The 22817-nt window shown below is 36.2% G+C and overlaps 1 protein-coding gene and 1 pseudogene across 3 annotated transcripts in view; both read right to left on the reverse strand.

The window, feature by feature from the left end:
* Window positions 1-22817, reverse strand: part of CCSER1 (coiled-coil serine rich protein 1) — a 728492-nt gene that overhangs the window by 109731 nt on the left and 595944 nt on the right. The window lies entirely within an intron of this gene.
* LOC116871406 lies at window positions 16666-19074 on the reverse strand (annotated as a pseudogene).

The raw sequence follows: 22817 nt of genomic DNA on the forward strand, positions 1-22817 counted from the left end.
ACAATGGAATACTATGCAGCCATCAAAAGAAATGAAATCTTGACATTTGCAACAATGTGGTGGAACTAGAGGGTACTATGCTGGGTGAAATAAGTCAATCAGAGAAAGACGATTATCATATAATCTCTCTTACATGTAGAATTTGAGAGGCAGGGCAGGGGGTTGTAGGGGTTAGGGAAGGGAAAAAATGAAACAAGATGGGACCGGAGAGGGAGACATAAGAGACTCGATCTCAGGAAACAAACTGAGAGTTGCTGGGGCGTAGAGGGGGAAAGGATAGGGTGCCTGGGTCATGGACATTGGGGAGGGTATGTGCTATGATGAGTGCTGTGAATTGTGTAAGACTGATCATCCACAGACCTGTACCCTTGAAGCAAATAATATATTACGTTTAATTTAAAAAAATAAAAAAAAATAGGAAAGACCCCAAATATCTGTATTTCATTTTTCAAAGCCTTCTTAAAATGATTTTATTTTGTAGGCATAAAGATAAAAACTAATTTCCTAGGGTCATAGAATGAGTTAGTAAGCAAGGCAAATTAGTTTTCTGATCTCCTACACCCATGGGTTTTATCAAAATCAATTATGAACTCTACTTAAGATATAAATGTCTTATAAACTCATCAGCAATGAGCTTCTCAACAAAGAAAGTCAAGAAGTGATAAAGTGATATTAATTCATATTGCCCCACTGAACTTGCTTGATATAAAATTCTTGGGGAAAAATATTCTTAGAAGATCTTAAGATTCTCTGATACCAACATTTTTTTTCCTCAGAGAGGACAGACATAACTGTCACATTATACCTGTATTTTTTAAATAAGGTAAGTGATTATGACTTTTTCTACATTATAGATTTTATAAGAAATAAAAATGAAATGGTTAGAAATACCCTCTTAAACATTCCTTTCTGTTATGAAATCATGCTTGCTTGCTTTTCATTTTTTATTTTATTTTTAAAATTATGATTATTTTTTAAGTAGGCTCCATGCCCAACATGGGGCTTGAACTCATGAACTTGAGGTCAAGAAATGCATGCTCTACCAACTGAGCTAGCAGGCACCCCATGCTTTTCATGCTTAAATAAGAAACATGGGACCTTTTATCCCTCAACATCCTAAATGAAGTAAGAGAATTATGTTTGAACATGACCTCAAGTTTAGTTCCTGAGATGGAAAAGACAGCAAACATATCCCATTCCCCACCCAGAAGTGTGTAACACAGTTTTTTTACTTTTGTTTAAAATGCTATATTGACCCAGTTTTGAGGCCATGGTCAGAAGCCAGTTAGATCCTCTTCTTGAACAACAAATTAAGTCCACATTCCAAATACTTCCCTTATTGGGCACTAACACTTCAGGGCCATTATTTACCAGCCTTACCAAACCAGGTACTAGGCAACTAGGGATAGTCCCCTGTACTCCCCAGAGCTCCTGAAATTATTCAAGTTAATCAGTCTTTAGGGAGCCCTGGAAATCTAGCTAATCCTATGCTGTTTGCCATTACATAAATTACCCCTACAGCTGGAATTCACTCTGAACTCTGCAGCCTGAGAGCACCTTCCTGCATGGTCCTGCTTGCCACCCTTCTCTCATTGGGAGGTGTAAGTAACAGAGATGTGGATCTGAGTGTCAGTGTGTTGTCTCTACATCAAAAAAAAAAAAAAAAATTTAAATCTCATAAAAATAGTGCTGGCAGGTCTGACTGCTGGTAGTGGGTGCCCTCCTGCTATTTACCTGGGGCAAGGGAGCTGAGCCAGCTCTTGGGCCCTGGACATTTATGTCACCCTCGCACAGAGCGGAAGGGCAATGTGAATGATATTGGGCATTGCTTGGCAGCACATTTGCCATTTTTTGCATGATAAAAGGAGGAAAAAGCCCTTCTAGTTTTATATTTTAATACAGTAAAAATCAGAGAGGAAAAATATCCTTATTAGCAGATCCTAAAAAATGGCGTAGTATCCTGTTTAATGAGAATACAGATTAAGTCATGCGTTAGGGATGTTGTTCGAGGACACTAGCCTAATTGTAGAATTCTGGGGAGGAGAAAAAGCAGAAAGCTCAACATGGTGCTACACAGGAATCATGGATAATATAACTCAATGTAAGCAGTAGTTTCGGGCAGTCTGGGAGGTCACAAAATTAAGCTGCAAAAAAGCAATGAATGTTAGCTGATGCTACAGATCACAGCTACAAAACATAAACCAGTAGTAGACAGTAAGGAAAGGAAAAAAGGTCATGCTTTGTTCTTTTTAGAGCACTAATGGATAGCAACAGCATATATAGTGGTAAATTCAAATACTAATTATAAGTACATTGTAAAGCAGGAGTCTTTTAAGATGGCATATACATGAATTTAGAATAACTTTTTCAACTTATAACATAAACACACTTTTCAATAGTTGCTTATGTAGCAAATGCCTGAATATTCTGCCCAACTATATAATTAACGTCCACTATAAAACCAAATGTTTGGTTTAAAGATTCTATAAATTAAATTTAAGAGTACTGAGAAGTTTTAGATAATCATTAAATAACACTAAACTATCCTAAAAACTATTATGTAGTAAAGGAAAAAAAGCCTACAAATCTAGCAATGTTTTTCATTGCTATCTCTCCTTTGGGATAGAAAAGATTGCATCTGAGTGTTTTGTCACAGTTCAGCTGTGTGACCTTGTACAAATCAACTATTAATAATGAAAGTACAATTGAAATTCTGAAATAATACATATTTTGCATACATTGTCAGTGTATATTCACATTTTTTACCAGGAAGATGGTATTAACCACATTTTTCAATGTTTTAGTAATTTTCCTACACCATAAAACTAAAATACAATGACTGAAATAAACCCAAATCTGTATTAACACAAAACCATGTCTCTCAGTAGTAGTCTGAACTACTTTGGAGAGCCTCAATTTCCCTTATAAAATGGAGATCATGTATGTATTTTTTCCCACAATGATTCACTAATGTACATAAAAGGGAAACAACCACAATTAGGCATGGTAGATAGAATATCTAAAACAGCAACCCCAAACGTGTCCTGCCCTCATCTTCTCCATGGAAGGATATGATCAGATTGAAATTTATGCAGCTTACTGTAGTACAGCATGGACAATGGGCTATCCAGAGATAGGAGGCTGGTTTAATGATCCAGGTTAGAAATTTTTAGTATTTAAACTAAAATGGGGCAATGGGAGTGGATTTGAAAGCTATTTAGAAGGTGGGTTCTTCCAGATATGGGTGGCACAGCAGAGAAAAGAGAAGGGAAGAGTCAAGGATGAAATAGTGTCTGGCAGATGTATGGGGTGAATGCAAGTGTTGCTCACTCTTGTTGATAGCAAATCTAGTAGAGATGGAGGAATTTAAGATGAAGAAAATGCAATGAGTTTAATTTGTGACTCTTTTAACATCCAGCTGAAGAAATATAGTATGGACTATCAATGTAGGAATGCGCTCAGAAGAGAGACATCTGGTCAGGGAACGGAGATTTGGGAATCATTAGAATATTGTTGTAGTGAAAAATCAATAGTTGAAAGATGAGAAGTGACTATGGAAAAACAAAACAAAACAAAAAGTAATTCAAAATGAACAGACTGAGAACAAGGAAAGCATGGTGTCATGATAGTCAAGGCAGGAAATAACTTCAAGAGAGTAAGATCAATTATGTTAGATGCAACAGAGATAAAGTAAGGCCTTATCAAAAAGTAAGTCATTGTTGACTTTAACAAAGCAGTTCCAGGTGGCATGTTAGAAGCAGAATCCAAATTACACTAGTTCAGAAATAAACTGAAGATATGGGAGAAGTAAGGAGTTACCAACTACATAATTATCAAAATATAAGCTCCTTCTAGGACTTGTTAGGATTGAAATGGGGTGTTTGTGTGTGTGTGTTAGATGGAAAACCCTGAACAGGTTTAAAGATTGATAACGATGACTCAGTAAGGAGGAAAAAGTTAGAAATACAAGGGAAAGAAGAAACAAGTGAGGGGAGGAAATCCTTCAAGTGTTAGGAGATGAGAACCTCTACATGGAAGAGGTATGAGCTTCCAGTAGGCAAAGAAGCATTCATGAACATAACATAAGGAAATGAAATAATATTTTATTGATAGAGCTTTAGTGGTAAAAGATCCTCTTTCTAAACAACTTTATGTAATAGACTGCTAAGGATTGAATGGGTTCCCTCAAAATTCATATGTTGAAGTATAAACCTCTAGAACCTCAGAGCATGACCTTGTTTGGAAATGGGGTCATTGCAGATGTTAATTGGTTAAAATGAAGACAGTACTAGAATAGGGTAAGCCCCTAGTCCAATATGTTGATGTCTATAAAAAGGAGAAATTTGGACACAGAGAGTACACAAAGAAAACACCATGTAAAGACTGGAGTTAATGTCACAAACCAAGGAACTACCAGAAGCTAGGAAAGAGACCTGGGACAGATTCTTCCCTAGCACCCCCAAAGGCAGCACAGTCTTACTGACACTTTGGTCTCAGAATTCGATCTTTCAGAAATGAGACAACAGATTTTTGTTGTTTAAGCTACACAGTCGATGGTACTTTGTTATAGTACCCCTAGGAAATCAATACATAGACATAATTTTCAACTGCTACACCTTCTTCTAGATTATATATAAGTAATTGAGTTTATATATAGTTTTTCAATAGTTAGTAAAGGAGCAAATAGAAAGAAGTAGGAAAGGATGGAAAAAAGAGAATACATAAACCATGACCTTTCTCTACTATGTCTTTTACCTTCAAAGCTCTCCAAATGCTCATTTTTATTTCCCATACAGGGTAATATTAAATAAAATGGAGGGGCTGTTAGCATATTTAATATAACAGTAATTCTTTATTCCTTCAGGTTATAAATATAAAGTACTTCTATCTTTGCATATTTAGTTACTACTTGATTCGTGAACAAGTAAGAGATGTAGATGTCTACTTAAGTCTGTCTCTGTAGCAGTAGTTTTGCCTTTAGTCACATTCAATCATTCAAGTGAACACCAGAGTTTATTGTTGTGGACTTTTTTGCATAATGTGAGGGCAGCCATCACCACATTCTTGTAACTTGACACTCATCAAAATGATCAAAAGGTTTTAGACAAGTTAGTCTCATCAAAGTCAAATTTGTTTTGACCACTAATCAGTATGTGAAGTTCATAGAGATACAATTGTTCACATTCCTCTTCATATATAATAAAATGTGGTAAGAATAATGTCACCTTCAACCCTCTTACACTGTTGGTGGGAATGCAAGCTGGTGCAAACACTCTGGAAACAGCATGGAGGTTCCTCAAAAAGTTGAAAATAGAGCTACCTTATGACCCAGCAATTGCACTACTGGGTATTTACCCTAAAGATACAAACGTAGTGATCCGAAAGGGCACGGGCACCCGAATGTTTATGGCAGCAATGTCCACAATAGCCAAAGTACGGAAAGAACCTAGATGTCCATCAACAGATGAATGGATAAAGAAGATGTGGTATATATATACAATGTAATACTATGCAGCCATCAAAAGAAATGAAATCTTGCCATTTGCAACAAGGTGGATGGAACTAGAGGGTAGTATGCTTAGCACAGTTAAGTCAATCGGAGAAAGACAACTATCATATGATCTCCCTGATATGAGGAAGCGGAGATGCAATGGGGGCGGGCTACGGGGATAGGAAAAGAATAAATGAAACAACATGGGATCAGGAGGGAGACAAACCAAAAGAGACTCTTAATGTCACAAAACAAACTGAGGGGGGATGGGGAGAGGGGTATAGGGAGAGGGTGGTGGGGTTATGGACATTGGGGAGGGTATGTGCTATGGTGAGTGCTGTGGAGTGTGTAAACCTGGCGATTCACAGACCTGTACCCCTGGGGCTAATAATACACTGTATGTTTATAAAAAAATTAAATTTGTTTTTTAAATTAAGCACACACACACACACACACACACACACACACACACACACACAAGAATAATGTCACCTTCAGGCATGGGGGGAAATGTAAATAAACGCCCTGATACTCATACCCATCCTCATTCCATCTAAGCACTGTTGGTTGAAAAGGAAAAAAAAAAAAAAAACAAAAGGAAAGAAAAGAAACAAAACCTCTGATGACTGAAAATCAGTGGCCAGACCATAGATATCCATTATTATAATGTCAAAATACTAAAGACAAGCATAAGTATGCAGTAATTTAAAAAACTGTTATTAAATGATGGTCAATCTATCCAATGAAATACATAACTTTGAGAAAGCCTGGTTATAGAGTCTATATAGTAACCTGAAAAATACACTTTTAAATTTAAACCTAATTTTAAATTAAACCTAGGGGCACCTGGGTAGCTCAATGGGTTAAGCCTCTGCCTTTGGCTCAGGTCATGAACTCAGGGTCCTGGGATCGAGTCCCCCATCGGCTCTCTGCTCCACGGAGAGAGCCTGCTTCCTCCCCTCCCCTCCCTGACTCTCTGCCTACTTGTGATCTCTCTCTCTGTCAAATAAATAAATAAAATCTTTTAAAAAAAGAGAAATTAAACCTAAATATTTATTAAAGATATTTAGCAAACATGTGACCTGCTAAATCTATGGCAACATGGTGGTACAGTCTCAGAATAACAGTATATTCAAACAAAGGTATTTTGGAACCAAAAAAGAAATTCAAAACAACCAGAGATCTTCATTTGCATATCTTGATCATTATTTCTAGAACATAGAGTTCAAAACAATAATTTTTACTATTATACTATTCTCTTCTATCAGTTTCCCAGAGACACTTCAGTGGTTCTCCTAAGTGTCCTATAGCCCTTGCATAGGTACTAGGATCTTTCTTCCAGCTCAATTTCCCTTCTGATTCTGAATCAGAAGAACTCTTGAGAATGTGTTTGATAAGGAAGTCCTCCATCAGAGGGTAAAGGGGAAAAGAACTTAAGTAAAAACCCAAATTATTATTATCTTAGATTTTTGTTTTAAATTTATTTATTTGAGAGAGAGAGAAAGAGAGAGCACACACATGTGTGCTCAGGAGGATGGGGGAGGGGCAGACGAAGAGAAGTAACAGACTCCCCACTGAGCAGGGAGCCCTACCCAGGCCTGGATCCCAGGACCATGAGATTGTGACCTAAGCCCAAGGTGGACACTTAACTCTGAGCCTCCCAAGTGCCCCCCAGATGTGAAATTATTTTTAATGAATAGAAAAAAGGCAACTTAAAAAATTTTACATAAATACCCTCCCCCAGCACCACAAAATTAAAACTATGTGAATATTTACTAGACACCAAAAACACGGAGTAAAAAGGTTAAATTATAAACACGTGTAGGGAAAGAATGGTGTTTTTGAATCCTTTTGATACTAAGTACTCTTTACACATAAGAAAGTAGTAAGTGTTCTGTTAATTAAGCTTAAGAAGTATACAAAAACTGTTCAAAAACAGGTTAGTGTAAATCTATTAAAATGTTAAGATTGTAAGGAAAATAAATGACAACTTATGAGAGCGCCGAATCCTAACCACTAGACCACCAGGGAAATGACAACTTATGAAAGTGTACAACTTGAACATAGTTTTAAATGGCACTGGACTGAGATTTAGAAAGCAACATTTTTAAAGGTGAATGGTACCTTATTTCTGTCAATAACTGTCAAGTTATTTTGCTTGAACACAGAAACTGTAGTTGTAATTCTTGAGGTCTTTATTCTGAACTTGTCACAGGAGATTTGCACTTTCATAGTATTATATTATCTTGAAAGTAATAGACCTTTCTATTCACTTTGACTATGAACTTAAATATGATTTCTGTTCTTCTATTGCTACTTTAATTTTGTCTACTGTGCAATACCTAACACCATAAGTAGAGAGCCAGTCAAGTCATAGGATTATCACACAATAAGAAGAAAAGAAAAGAAAAGGCACAAAAAGAAAGAAAAAAAAACCCCTGTATTTTAAAAAAGCCAATAGCAAGTACATGAGTAGCAAGCTAACAGGTAGTCTTCAACTGCATGGGAAGACTTTACCTAAATCATCTGGGGAGTATTTAAAAGATTTACAGTCTCTTCCTCCCCCAACTGCTAGGTTTATGAGACTCAGCTGCAGGTGTGAGTTGGAATCTATCTTCTTTTCATTTCTCTAATCTCACCCTTTGCAACACAGTGCTGTTGAAAATCAGTTGAAAAGGGAATGATTATTATGATATGTAAAACAAACATATGCATTTATGACAATAGGTATAATTTTGCTTCTCATAATCACAATGTGCCATAAATTGGCTTTATACAGCAAACACTTCCCATTATCCAAGATGGTGGCGGAAAGGATAGGTTTTCCTTCAATTACTCAGAGTTAGTTTTATATAAAATCATGAGTAGTTCGGAAAAGATTAAACACTTGTTCACTGATATTCATAATACTGGTTTGAGAGAGAAGCCCTCTAAATTGTAGTAACTTTTAGCACAGATCTTCTCTGTTAGTTCTATTAGTCCTTTAACTGGATTAACTTCCTACCTTTCCTAAAACAAACATAAAGCGGTTCCATGGTGTAATGGTGAGCACTCTGGACTCTAAATCTAGCGACGTAAAACAAACGTAACAACAAACAACAACAAGACTTTGTCTTTCCTAACTTCTATCCCTGACTTTCTCTTCTTTTGATTAAGATATTTCTTGGAAGAGCAACTACACTTACAGAATGCATACCCTCATTTGCAGTTTAGCCATGAATAAATAATTATTCAATCTTTTTGCCTCTGAAAACTGGTTTCCACTCCAGTCACTTAGTTAAAATTGCTCTCATCAGTGTTAAGTGAAAACATTTTTTCAGTCTTCAGCCTGATCTAAGCTTTAGACTTGGCAATACAAAAATCCCTTTTTAAAAATATCCCTTCCTTCTGGATTTCTGCACATTTTGTCCTCAGAAACTTTTCAAACTCCTTAATATTTTTTGTTTCACTTTATTCTTTAAAAGTTAAAACCTGGGAAGCCTGGGTGGCTCAGTTGGTTAAGCGGCTGCCTTTCCTCAGGTCATGAATCTGGCGTCCTGGGATTGAGTCCCACATCTGGCTCCTTGCTCAGCAGGGAGCCTGCATCTGCCTCTGCCTGGCATTCTGTCTGCCTGTGCTCTCTCTCTTTCTCTCTCTCTGACAAATAAATAGATAAAAAATCTTTAAAAATAAAAGTTAAAATTTTTCAGGTTTCTATCTGAATACCTCACCCATCTCCCCTTAAATGTTCTACCTCCACAACTTATTGTATTAGCAATTACCTATAAACTAACAGTTCCAGATTTATTATCAATCCCCATTCCCTGCTCCCCAGTCTTCTGAAATCTTGTGCCAAATTTCTAACTGCCTGGAGATTTGCCACTTGTTATGTTCCAGGTGTATCAGACTCAAGTTTTCACATCTAAAATCTTCACCCCGTATTGATTTCTCCTATAACATATGATTTCTCCATTTAATTCTGGTCTCAATTAATAACATCACTTCTCCTGTAAGTTGATCAAGAAACCTGATTCATCCTTGACTTTTTTTTAGCACTTAAATATTTCACTTTCTATCTTTGTTGGTGTGGTTTCTGATGATGAGATGTCCGTTATCTTTGCGCACTCTCTCTCTCTCTCTCGAGGTAAAGGTATTTTTCTTTCTCTGGATTCTTTCAAGATTTTCTTTGTCTTTGGCTTTCTACAGCTTCAATATGTTATGTATAACTTTGGAGTTATTATACTTCTTGCTTGGAATTCTCTGAGTTCAATGAACTTGTGGTTTGATGTCTGCCATTTATTTTGAAAAGGTTTTGGCCACTATTCTGCTTCATTCTCTCTCTTTTCTTAGAGTACTCCAATTGTGTCCATGTTATACTCTAAAATTATCTCAGAGTTCTTGGATATTCTGTTATTTTGTTTCTGTTCCTTTCTCTTTTTGTATTTCATTTGACATATCTTTAAGCTCAGTGATTCCTTCCTTGGCAGTGTCTAATCTACTACTGAGTCCATCAAAGGCATTTTTCATTTATGTCAATTTCTAGTGTAACATTTTGATTTTTGGAGTTTCCATTTCGATGCTTACATTGCCCATCCGTTCCTGCATGCTGTTTATTGTTTTCCATTAATGTCCTTCACATGATAATTAGAATTATTTTAAATTCCCTGTGTGATAATTTCAAAATCTGTGTTTATATGAATTTAGTTCTGCTGCTTACTTTGTTTCTTCTTCTTTTCCCCCTGCTTTTTAGCATGCTTTGTAATTTTTTTTAAAGAAAGCTGGAGGTTATGTATTGAGTAATAACTGAAGTTAAATAGTGTGAGTTTTTATGTTAATCTTGCTAAAAGTTGGCCTGTGTTTAATATTTGCTGTAACTGGTAGGTCCCAAAGGCCTCAAATTCCTTGACTGTCCTTGCTTTTGTCTCCTCTGCTGTCTATTCTAAGAACTACTCTAAGAACAGCTTCTAACAGAGTCTGTGCCTTGCAGTTCTTTCAGCTACAATTCACTGTATACTGGAACACTGTTAATGTAATTGTAAGGATTTTGGGGGCGGGTATTCTATAATCTTATGATTATCAGTCTTGTAGCAGGCCTGTGTTTCTGGGATGATTGTGACCTTCACAAGTCTTCCTTAACTTTATTCTCCCTCCTCAGGTGAGAGAGGAAGGGTAGAAAGGGCTGGAATTGGTTAAGTGCCTTTCCCACTTCCAGGTGACATAAAACTTTTGCCTAGAGAGCAGACCTTTGTTATGGAAAATGCCCTGGGCATATTTCAAAGAGTTATTTTTCTGCCTCTCAACAAAACAAGGGGACTTTATTTGGGTTCTTCACCAGGAGAACCTGGTGGGATTTCAGAGGTAAGATTCATTCAAGTGTGGGTTTCCCCTTAAGAATATGGCCCCCAGGAGTTTCATACTGTCAAGCTAGTCTACACATAGGTTCCAGTAATTCATCAAAATTACAGTTTAAGTGTTCCTACCAGTGTATGGCTTTAGTGGCCTCTGTTCCATGAAAATTGATTTTGGCAGTGATTATCTATATTTGCCTGTGGTGGTGATTTGCTCTATGGCCTGATTTCTTTGATAAGCCCAAGAAAAGTTGTTGATATTCAGTATGTTCAGCTTTTGTTGTTGTAAAAAACAGAAGTGATGACTTCCAAGCTCCTTACCTACTGGAGTTGAAACCGTAAGTCCCTATCCACAATTTATCTTCTCACATTCTAAAACCAACTGACAAACAATCCCTTTTCTGATTTCAGAATTCCCTTTACTCATTCCCTTTCTTCAATTCTCATCACCATTGCCTTAATTCAGGCCTTTCTATCTGGTTAGAATTCTTCATATGTCTTAGACTTGCTCTTCTTGCCTTTGTTGCAACACTAAGGAAGAGAACCTTAATTGAGTTATTTATATATATTTCCCTAATACATGTAAGCTCTTTGAGGATAGAAACCGCATTTTATCTTTGCACATCACAAATCACGTAGTCCAGTAGCTTTCACAGAGGAGTTCAGTAACTATCGATGAAATGAATGGATGGATGGGCAAATCATCTAGTATCCTATGCATGTTAGTACTTTAGTAGAAAAAAATTAAGTTGAAACTTGAAGTTAAAATTGATTTTGATTTCCTCAGAATAGTCCAGAAATTCTTTAAGAAAATGTATTTTGCCCACAAATATATTACATTAATGATGCCAGTAGCTGCCTCCTGGTGATATTCTAATTATAAATTCAATGAAGGCAGGACAGGAAATGTGCTGTATAATCAGTACTCTGGAGATATACACACACACACACATACACATACACACACACACATATATAATCCTGGACAACTCATGTCTTAATGCTCAAGAAAGTATTTATCAGGAAACAATTTTACTGCCTTTCACAGTATTAAAGCCATCTAGGAGAATGCTCTATAATAGAAATATTCTTTCTCTTATTCTTGTTGTCATATCTGGCATTTAACACACTGCTTTGGTTTTCATCATTCTCTCAATATGATGTTAAGTTTTTTGTAAGGTACATCACAATCATTATTCCATCTTTCATAAGTAAATTAAAATAGAAAATAAAAATAGAAAAAATAAGTGACTTGCTCAAGGCAAACACAAAGGTTATCAAAAGAGCTAAAACAAAACACTGTCAAATATTTCAATAACAAAACCCATGATTTCATGCTTACAGACAACAGCTATAGAAAACTGAGAAAAGTACAAGTCATTTTTATTTTTCCTGAGAGCTAAAGCCAAAATTGCCTAATACGTGTAAAGATAGTTCTTAATGAACACAGAGTACTTTTTTTTTTTACAAAACCTCTTATTGTTTTTAGCTTTATAAGGAAATCAAACAGTTTAACTAATTTTAATATTCCATATTTTATCAGGAAAAAATCTTCCAAACTTAACTTCTGCTAAAATAAGGGAAGACTGCCTACTTAGTTCCATGGGCATTATATCCATAATTTCACGAGATGTGATTTTACAGAAACCCTATGAATTAGGTGGTATTACTGAGATTTTATAGAAGAGCAGAGTGGCTCAAGAGAAATCCCAGTAGCCAACATTCCACAGTCACACACACATTAAAAGGAGGTTTATAGACAGCATGTTTGCTGAATGACTAATTTCTGAGTTGAGGTCAATGTCTGGTTCTATATATAATAAATAGTGTTGTAAGAAAAACTCTTTCTATTCTAGATTCCAAGAGCTCCAGATTTCTTGAAGATCACACACATTTAGAAATGTATTACTTCAGTGATTTAAGGTTATCTTTACAAAGTATATTAATGGTAAAAAGGGAGTATTCCTGGGGGAGGAACCTTCCTGATCATTAGTCTTGCTTACAGAGTAGTAGACAAGGTAGGCTTCCCAACCCCAACAGGTGACAATGATTAACTACATAAGAGGGACTCAGGGAAAGTCAAGTCCTGAAGGCATCTTTATCAGTTAAGGTGCTTTTGAGAATAAGAAAAGATAGCCATCTAAAAGTAGCTTCAACTGTTGTATCAACATGGATGGGACTGGAGGAGATTATGCTGAGTGAAATAAGTCAAGCACAGAGAGTCAATTATATGGTTTCGCTTATTTGTGGAGCATAAGGAATAACACAGAGGGCATGGGGAGATGGAGAGGAGAAGGGAGTTGGGGAAATCGGAGGGTGAGACAAACCATCAGAGTCTGTGGACTCTGAGAAACAAACTGAGGGTTTTGGAGGGAAGGAGTGTGGGGGTTTGGGTGAGCCTGCTGGTGGGTATTAAGAGAACATGTATTGCATGAAGCACTGGGTGAGGTGCATAAACAATGCATTTTGGAACACACACAAAAAAGTAAAATTAAATAATATTAAAAAAATAGAAGTAGCTTAAACAGAAAAGGTATTTATTACCTCATAAACAAGATTATCAGGGATAGGTGGTTCCAGACTCACTTAATTCAGCAGCATAAAAACATAATCAAAGACCATGATATTTCTATTTTAGTTTCACTCATACTCAAAGGGTAGGCATTAGTTCTTGGGTTTGACCCTTTGTAGTTGTATGCAGGGAAACACAAATCCAAAAAGCATGCTCTCAATCAACTGGATTTAATAATGAGAACTACAGTTCTTCCTTTCACAAGTATTATTTTCATCAAAGGCACACTTTTTCCTCTGGTCCACTGGCCAAGATTGGGCTACACAACCAAGCCCCCAAGCTTCAAGGAAGTCATCAGGCCTTTTTTTTTTTTTTCTTTCCTTTTCTTTTTTTTTTTTTTTAAGCTGGCAGGTTCTATATCAAGGAAAACTGTCTGCATGGGGAGAAGATCAGTGAAGTAAGAATGTGACATTGTAAAACTATACACATAACCTATAGGGAAAGTCTGGCATTAGTGTGCACTCTTAAAACTCATTACTTTCAATATCTTTCATTCGGTAGGGTATTTAGAAATAAATGAATATTAAATGTTAGCCATCTGACAAGGGTTTAAGAATATAGCAGCAAACAAGATGGAAAAAGAAAGCTTATACTCTTTAGTGCAAAAAACAGAATTCTAAGGTATGATGATGTTATGGAAGAGAATTACTAGGTTCTAGAGAAACCCACTCCAGTCATTTCTGATTAAGTAATGTTTAAACTGAGATCTGGGAGAGATGATCATAATTTTGCTGTGGGAAAAGAAAAATAAAGTACACCTTGACTAAGATAAAAGGTAGCACAGAAAGTTCAACGAAATAAAAGATACCTAGTATAGATGAAGTATGAAACACAGAAGTACAGAATGACACTTGACTATGCTGTAAAATCAGCCATATCATGCATGCTTCTTAGAATTTGTATTAAAAACAAGGGGAATGAAGGTTTTTAGATTTTATTTCAAGGACAAGGGGTTTTAGTAGGGATATGACATATCTGCATAAAGCTGGAAGAATGGGGACAAAGGGGTAGAGGATAAAGTTGTAAGAGGGGGAAGTGAGGATGCCAATTAGGAGGTTATTACAATGCTAGAGGGAAGAGATAATAGCATTTCTGAGTTCCTGGTAGTGGACCTGAATTACAAATTTTGTCCCAAGTCTTCTAAGAAAATGCTCAACTACAGTCTGAAATAGCTTTTACCAGGTATTATTTCATTTGATTTAAATATACATAATTGTAAATTAATTCACAGTGGTTTAATAAAGAGTTTTCAAAAGTCAACCAAGAACTCCTAACCCCAGCTCTAAAGGACCTGGAATCTTGAGCAATGCAGGGGTCCCTCTAGCTTATATGTGGTATCCCACATGAAGTTCACTGGTTTCTTTGCAGAAGAGTATTCCCTCCCCAAACTTAAGGCAGAATATTGGAAACAATACATAATCTCTGGGGTGTTGGTTTTGTAAATAAAATAATTGTTTTTTTTTTTAATTTGTGTGTTGGTTTGGTTTGTTTTTTCTATAAGAAAGTATTTCTAATAATATGCTGTCCTTTAATGGAGAACTCGATTACAATAAATTCTGCTTCTTAGATATTTTTACAGCAAGGCTTACTTACAATCATCCAACAAGAGATACATACATCCATGCACTCATGCACATCCTACTTTCAAACTAATCTTCTCCAGTGTATTTTTCAAATGCTTGAATTGTGTTTCTTTCTATTCAGGAACTTATGAATACAGAAATACAATATAAATCTTCTCCCTATCATAGTCATCCAATTGCCAGTGGTCTGTAAAATACAGACTCAACAAATTAACTTTTGTTAGACCTGAATTTTCTACTTCCTACAATAGTAACTTTAAGCAGAATAGTGTTCAAGATAATATAATTTTGAGTTATACTGTTATTAGGCAAAAATCGACACTTATACTTTAGAGAAAACTATATGAAAATAGTCTAATAAATGCATTCAATCATCAGACAGTGTATTGTCTTCCTTTTTTTCCCCCCAAGATATTAAACCAACAGAATAAGAAAACATTTAAAGGAAAGGAGAATTATTACTAAAAGAAGCAGCTAATACTCATTTTGTTTTAATTGTACGCCAGGCACTCTGGCAACATTGTCTCATTTAACCCTTAAGATAATTCAGGGTTAGGAACTTATATGTTGAGATTAACCATCAAACAATTAATGCTTTAAATGTGTAAACAATGGACTCAATCTTCCAGAACTACCCTGTAATAGTATTAGGTCTGTTTGGCTCCAATGTCTTGATATTTCAATATGATGCTATAAAACATCTACAATATGCCAACCTTTCCTAGGTGTTTCAAATACATTTAATTTAGTTAGAATTACAATAATTCTGATGAGTAGATATTAATATCTCTGTTGAACAGATAAGAAAACTGAAACTCAGAGAGGCTTAAATATATCTTTCAATGTCACACACTTAAGTTGTGGACAAAGATAAGTAATGCAGTTTTCATTTGAACCTATACAAGCTTTTTTTCTTTTTAAATGTATTTATTTGGCAGAGGGAGCAGCAGAGGGAGAGGGAGAAGCAGGCTCCCCGCTGAGCAGGAAGCCTGACACAGGGTTCTATCCCAGGACCCCTGGAACATGACCTGAGCTGAAGGCAGAGGCTTAACCGACCGAACCACCCAGGCGCCCCCAGAGCTGTACATTCTGATATAAGAGCAACTCTCCTGGTTCCAAATTACCCAAGATGAATAATAGATATAGTGACAAATAATCAGGAGAAAACTCAGTAAGGGAGGGAGTAGGAAGTAATAGGAGTGAGGTCCTTGAGTCCAACAGGTTATGTGTAGAGACACTTTTTAAGTTGTCTACTATGGAAGAGATTTACTGATAAATTAATCCATTCACACATTTTTCAACAAATACTTTTTAAGTGCCTACTATGTGCCAGTCACTGGGAATATAGTGTTCAAAGAAATAAGCTTCCAATTGAGAACTGAAAGGACTAAGTTAACTAAGGCTTACTGGGTGTGACATGAGGAAGAAAATAAAGAAATAGAAATACATGAAGTACAAAATTAAAAAAAAAAACTTTACCATTTACTAGGTGTCTGACCTTTCTTTTTTTTGTAATTTAATTACTCGGATTTTTAAAATTTCTACATAATGACATTTGACAATTTCTTTTTTTCTTTCTTTCCTGTGTGTCTCTCTAATAATGAATCAGAAACTATTTAAGTGGCCAAAACTGTTTTCCTAGCCCCTGGAAGACTCAGGGATGCTTCCACTTGCACTTTCCTTGAGGAATCATCAGCGTTTTGCAGTCATGAAGTTAGTATGTGGTTTCACAAGGGGAAACAGTGGAAAACCATGCTTGAAACTGGTCATGTTCTGAATCACTTCAGGTTGTGCTAAGGCTGGTGCTTGTGACAAATTTATATCACTTTGATATGGGAACTCTCCAACCACATGATAAGAATCCATTTCCCTGGCAAGAACATGGATGGATACCTTATGTCTCCTTGGGGCATCTATTGCCAACATTTCCTTGTAGAATTCGATGATATCATCCCTAGCAGGTGTGTTTAAATTACTCCTGTATTATCTCTGTCAAGATTATATTGCTGGAAGATGATTTCCCCCAATATTTAGCACACTCTGCAGATAGTTTCTTTGGTTTGTCTAGTCAATGAATTGCTAATGACTGATTGTGTTTTTGAAAAGCCTCTTCTGTCATGTCCTCTTTGGACTTCTCCATGGCTAATAAGAAAGCTTCCACTCTAGTTTCTATTCTAGGTAGTGAGGTGGCTTTTCTGACTGGGTGATGAATTGCAAGCCCTGCATGCCAATGGTTTCACATGGCCCACAGACAACGATAAGCCTAGCTGCTCCCTGGTGCACATGTTGTTGAAGAAGCAAGGCTCACACCTGATCTAATAGAAGAGGTCTAGAAATATATTCTCTGAGATGCTCTGCATGTCTGTCTGGTCGTATATCTCAACGCTGCAGTTATTGTGAACTTCATTCCTCTGCTGATAAACAAACCATCCTCTGTCAGGGAGCTGAACTTCTCCACACAGAACCAGCTGACTTGGAAGGAAAAGGTTCATAGGAGTATGTTCAATAATGATGTCTTCAACCATCTGCATAATTCCTAGTGCAGCTTGCTTTGTCATGTTTCCATGGAGAAGGGCTCCAGTGTGCAGCCATGGCAGGAGCTGAGATATGAAGACCTTAAAGGTGACATCACCCAGAGCTGCTTTTAATTCATCTTTAGTCCAGGCCACTTCAGTCATCAGCAAGGTGTGGTGGTGAGCTGCTCAGCTTGGAAATTGTTAGGGGAGCACATATATGCCTCCTTGATAATTTCAAATCTTTTTACATCAATCTCAAAGGTAGCCGTTTTTTCAATAATTTTCTTTAGCAAAACTGGCTGCTTGTCATCATCACTGTAACCTTTCACGGAGAGACACATCCCAGAGATGGTATTTTGGAGGTCAGAGCTCAAGACTGTTAGCTCTGCTACATATGCATATTCACTGAGTCTTTGAGGATCTGAGGAACTCAAGGTACCAATAGGCCATGTTATAGTACAAGGGGTCCGCATAAGCAAATGGGCTGAAAAAATCGAAAGTTGAGACAAGCTTCCAGCATGAAAAACATACCATCTTGTTTGAGCCAGAGTTTGCTTATAGCTGCATCCTTAATCAGAGAAGTATATGGTGCCATTTCCTTTTCTAATGATAAAAATCTCAAAATTTGTAGGAATAAATTCATTCCTAATTGCAAGTTTAAATTTCTCATTCAGGTCAGCATTTTGCCACTTCTTAATGACTTTATCTGGTACAGCTTCTTGCTTGTACTGGGTTCTATACCACTTTTCTGCATGATCAGTTTTTCCCTCAAGACTTGGAAACTATTGCAACCCACACATTTTCTGGTCTGAGTTTATACAGATCCATCTATTTTAAGGCAGATCTAAATTCTTCCAGTAAATATTCAGCTGTGAGCATTTCCTCTAGGTGATAAGAATGCAATATTCCTGCAATCTAGCTTATGGTCTCTATATTTAAATTAAAAAAAAAAGGACAGCATTCAAGACTTTGCACTCTTGGAAAACCCACTCTTGAGGTCCTTCTGCACATAACTGAACCATGTGCAAAATTGTATCTTCAACATGTAATAATTCTTCCTCAGTCAAGTCCACATTAATGATAAAATTAAACAAAACAAAACATAAAACCAGGAGGCTCTTTCCTTCTGCCCACCAATAAGAGTATTTACCCAGCCCTTTAAGATCTGATAACAGACTTCCAGGACCTTCATGCCCAATGAGATGACTAAGATTTGACCTGAAGGTCAGGTATGGGAAATGTCAGAAAAAGATTCCTAAAATCCTTACTGGGTACTATTTTTTAAAGTTGTTTAAGATGTTCTTCTTGGAAAGGGTGTTCAGGAAACTCTGGCAATGGTACATTTTTGTTCTCAACTTCAGGAAGTAACTTTACCACCAAATTAGTCAAGTCATCTAAAGATTCACACAGATAGCCATAAGTTGGAGGAATAATAAGTAGAGTACAATTTCAGTAAGTTCTTGCCTTACATCAATGTCTTCTTGGTTTGGTTTCATCTCTAAAATATATTGGTTACCTGTCCCAAATTTGCTGAAGGGATTCCCTGTAGCTTTTCCAAATGAAAGATTCTCCAGGCATCATTCATCACGGTCTTCTCATGTTTTGAATCAACTGCATTCATCTCTCTGTCTTTGCAATTCTCATCAAACAAGGGACACAGGAAAAATTGTGCAAACTAGACTACCAGTTTATTATAAAAGCCTCTAATTCAGGAACAGCCAGATGGAAAGGATGCACAGGGCAAGGCCACTCTTCCCAAACCTCCATGTTTTCACCAACCTGGCAGTTTTTGACATTTCTGAGATCCCTTAGTATCTGAGTACTTCAGTTTCCTCACACAAAAAATTAGAAGAATATTGCTGCTTAATTTATATGGTTGTTGTAAACATTAAAATGAGTGATGAAGACTAATATGTGTTAGTACATGTAAATCATTTAGGAGGACTGTCTGACTTCAAATCACTCAATAAATATTAGTATTAAGCATTTCATAAGTGTTGGCTGTTATGATGATGAGTCATGTTTCCTATTAACATTAAAGCATATTACCAAAGTTTATTTAAGGTACAGCTAGCTCTTAACAGGTATTATTAATTAGATCTACTAACCGGAGCAAGTCTTTTTCAAATGGGTTTCTGTTTAAAACAAGGTCAACTGAAAAACAATCTGAAGGGTTTGAAGAGGTGGGGGTGTGGGAGGTTGGGGGATCCAGGTGGTGGGTATTAGAGAGGGCAAGGATTGCATGGAGCACTGGGTGTGGTACAAAAACAATGAATACTGTTACGCTGAAAATAAATTAAAAAATGTTTAAAAAAAAAAACAAGGTCAACTGGAGCTCTCAAAATTTTCCTAACATTCTCATTTAATTTTCTATTATCTTTGAGACAACTTTCAAGAAATCCACTTCTCTTAGTAAGACTGACATGCTGCATTCTTCTGTTCAGCGGCATATTTCTTGCGTCTTAGAAACTACTAAGAGATCCACCAGTTCTGTCAAAAACATGAGTGCTAGAAAACTCCTAAGGACACAGAGCAGAAAACCAACTTCTTGATTTCAGAACTGAACTGAAATTAGAAGGGGAAACTGTTTCACTTCATACAGTATTTTAAATTATTATATTAAATTACTTGAGGAGCACCTAGGCAGCTCAGTCAGTCGCGTGACTGATTCCTGACTTTGGCTCACACTGATCTCAGTGTGCTGAAACCGAGCCCCAGGATCTCCGCCCTCAGTGTGGGGTCTTTTGGGATTCTTTCCCTCTCTCTCCCCCTCTGCCCATCCCCCTGGCTCGTGGGCTTTCACTCTTTCTCTCTCTCTAAAATAAGTAAATAAAGTCTTTTAAAAATTATTTGAAACACCGCATTTACTATCAGTGGCACTTTTGACACTTCGGAATGCACTTCTCTAGCGGGCTCTTCATACCTTATACATGAATATACTTAACTAGATGATGTGTAAATTACTTTCTCAAGACCATACAGCTAGATAATGGAGGAATATGTACCAAAAGTCCTTCTCCTGATTGTTGTTCAAGCATGGAACCAACTCATCATCACATATAGTGGCAACTGGCCACCACAGTTATAGCTGATGCCAGACTGGGAGACAGTTTACTCAGGGACAGTATCGCTACACCTCTACCCACAAAGGTCAGACTTTATAAAAGAAAATCTCTGCACAGAATATCCAAAGTCATTTTCTCATAAAAATTCATGATATTTAAAATTCATAAATGAAAACAACAATGTTAAATGTTAATTTCATAAATTAAAATGTGCCTATTTGCAATTAACCCACTATAAACATTCTGTATCAGTTTTAAGATGTACATATTTTTAATTACCTTCTTTAGGGAGAAATTCACATGTGTGTCATAGTAGTAGTGAGCCTCAAGATGGAAACTGCTACATTTTTAAAACATCAAATTATAATGAAGATAGAATAAACCCTACTATTCTGAAAAATGTATTTCCTTACTATTCACATTTGTCGTTCTGAAATTGGAGAAACATTCTCCAATGTTTCTCACATTTAACAGCCTTATGTCCTTGACAGTAAAATTATCTCCAGAACAATAGTCTACATTACCAAACTATTTATAACAGAATGGAATAGTAATTTTTATGTTGTTTCATTGCACACTCACAAATTTGAAGTAATGTTAACCAAAAATAATTATTATAATATTTTGACATTTTGAGCAGATACTCTAGCTCTCTCTGGAGAGGAAACAGGCTGTGTTTTTCACTTGATCTCAAGTACTCAATTCATCGTTCTCATATGATCTCTAAATAAAAATACGGAGTTGGTTCATTCAATTCTAGTCTTCAAGGTGCTGAAGAGTTATTATTATACAATGAATCATTTTTCTTTTGTTAAATCAATTATAGAAGAACTCAAACAGAAAAGGATCATGTCAATAAGTAATCTGGGCAGAGTTTAGAAGTTATACACTTCATTTAAAGCATTGATCAGCAATTCGTAATTTTTAAAACTTAAATTCACAAAGTCCTCTTTGATTCTGTAATAGTTGTACATATATAAGGGTGAGGAATTTTACTCTTACATACAGGTCCTATCAATGGACTTTTTGGAATAAGAGTGGTTGAGATTAATGAGCTTATTATAATTCATTAGAAAGTGGTATGTGGATGACTGCCTACTTTAATTAGTTTTATTACTGTAGGAAATTGTTTCATATGCCAGGCTCATCACCAAGCACGCCTGGAAAACATTAGAGCAGTAATCAGACTTGATATGAAGTACCTTTCATTAGGCAGTATGGCTAATGGCACTTATAATGAACAAGGAGGGTATTAAAAAGACGGACATGACAGCATCCAGCAAAAAGGAATTTATCAGATCAACTATTTTTGTGAAGCATAATGCAAAGTACAGTATTTCAAAATACTGTTATGGCATACAGGGTGCAAGATTCATAATTATGGAAAAAGACTTAAGTATCTCAGGTTCATCTAATAAATCTCAATACAAATTTTCTGTGATTCATATGTTATTAGAAAATATTAGTAATCAGATCTTTTAAAAAAGTAATCCTTCAAATGGTATTTCTTTTTAAAATTTAATTTAATTTTTTCAGTGTTCCAACATTCATTGTTTATGCACCACACCCAGTGCTGCATGCACTATGTGCCCTCCTTAATACCCACCACCAGGCTCACCCATTCCCCCCACCCTTCTCCCCTCCAAACCCTCAGTTTGTTTCTCAGAGTCCACAGCCTCTGGTGCTTTGTCTCCCTTTCCGACTTCCCCCAATTCACTTTTCCTTTCCTTCTCCTAATGTCCTCCATGTTGTTCCTTATGCTCCACAAGGAAATGAAATGTTATGATAATTGACTCTCTATGCTTGACTTATTTCACTCAGCTTAATCTCCTCCAGTCCCGTCCATGTTGATACAAAAGTTGATTATACATCCTTTCTGATGGAAGCATAATATTCCATTGTATCTATGGACCATATCTTCTTAACCATCACCACCTCAAGAAATAATACACCTATGGCTTTGATCAAATAAAAAAAAAGCAAGTCACAATCTGAAAGAACCAAATTCAATTATAAAACATTTCAGAATAGAGGTAAATGAAAAATTGTTAACATATTCCATAGGAACTGACTGAGTTATTTTGTAAGTTCATACTTATAAAAGTATTTTTTGAATGTTCTTAATGATTTCAACCTACATTCCAAATTAAGCTTATAAACATTTCATATTTAATATTTTGGCCTTATGTAAGTATTAGAAGTTACACCTCAAAACTTGAGTTGAAAATAAAGGAAATTCTATGCATCTCTGTCTCAGTCCTAA

This window comes from Lontra canadensis, unplaced genomic scaffold (assembly GCF_010015895.1).
Source record: "Lontra canadensis isolate GAN:19392208 unplaced genomic scaffold, GSC_riverotter_1.0 scaffold1, whole genome shotgun sequence".
Lineage (NCBI taxonomy): Eukaryota > Metazoa > Chordata > Mammalia > Carnivora > Mustelidae > Lontra > Lontra canadensis.